Here is a 1,116-nt window from a genome sequence, read left to right as displayed (position 1 = left end):
GTGTATGGTACCGGCGAAAGTTGCGCGGCACAAGAGAGGCTAGCAATGGTGGGAGGATGAGAGTGCGTATAATCCATGGACTCAACATTAGTCATAAAGAACTCATATACTTATTGCAAAAATCTACAAGTAATCAAAACAAAGTACTACACGCATGCTCCTAGGGGAAGGGTTGGTAGGAGTTAACCATCGCGCGATCCCGACCTCCACACATAAGGAAGACAATCAATAAATAAATCATGCTCCAACTTCATCACATAACGGTTCACCATACGGGCATGCTACGGGAATCACAAACTTTAACACAAGTATTCCTTGAATTCAAAATTACCGAACTAGCATGACTCTAATCTTACCATCCTCATATCTCAAAACAATTATCAAGCATCAAATTGATCATAACATCCAATTCACTTTCTATGATAGTTTTTATTATACCCAACTTGGATGCCCATCATTCTAGGACCAATTTTATAACCATAGCAAATACCATGCTGTTCTAAAAGACTCCCAAAATAATATAAGTGAATCATGAGAGATCAATAATTTCTATAAAATTAAGCCACCGTCGTGCTCTAAAAAATATAAGCGAAGCACATAGAGCAAACTTGTCTAGCTCAAAAGATATAAGTGAAGCACATAGAGTATTCTAATAAATTTCAGATCATGTGTGTCTCTCCCAAAATGTGTGTACAGCAAGTATGATTGTGGTAAACTAAAAATCAAAGACTCATATCATACAAGACGCTCCAAGCAAAACACATATCATGTGGTGAATAAAAATATAGCTCCAAGTAAAGTTACCTATAAACGAAGACGAAAGAGGGGATGCCTTCCGGGGCATCCCCAAGCTTAGGCTTTTGGTTGTCCTTGAATTATCTTGGGGTGCCTTGGGCATCCCCAAGCTTAGGCTCTTGCCACTCCTTATTCCATAGTCCATCAAATCTTTACCTAAAACTTGAAAACTTCACAACACAAACTCAACAGGAAATCTCATGAGCTCCGTTAGTGCAAGAAAGAAAAACCACCACATAAGGTGCTGTAATGAACTCATTCTTTATTTATTTTGGTGTTAAAACTACTGTATTACAACTTATCTATGGTTCATACCCCCCC

The sequence above is a fragment of the Triticum dicoccoides genome, chromosome 6B (genome assembly GCF_002162155.2).
Source record: "Triticum dicoccoides isolate Atlit2015 ecotype Zavitan chromosome 6B, WEW_v2.0, whole genome shotgun sequence".
Taxonomy (NCBI): Eukaryota; Viridiplantae; Streptophyta; class Magnoliopsida; order Poales; family Poaceae; genus Triticum; species Triticum dicoccoides.
Note: the sequence above shows the minus strand (reverse complement) of the source record.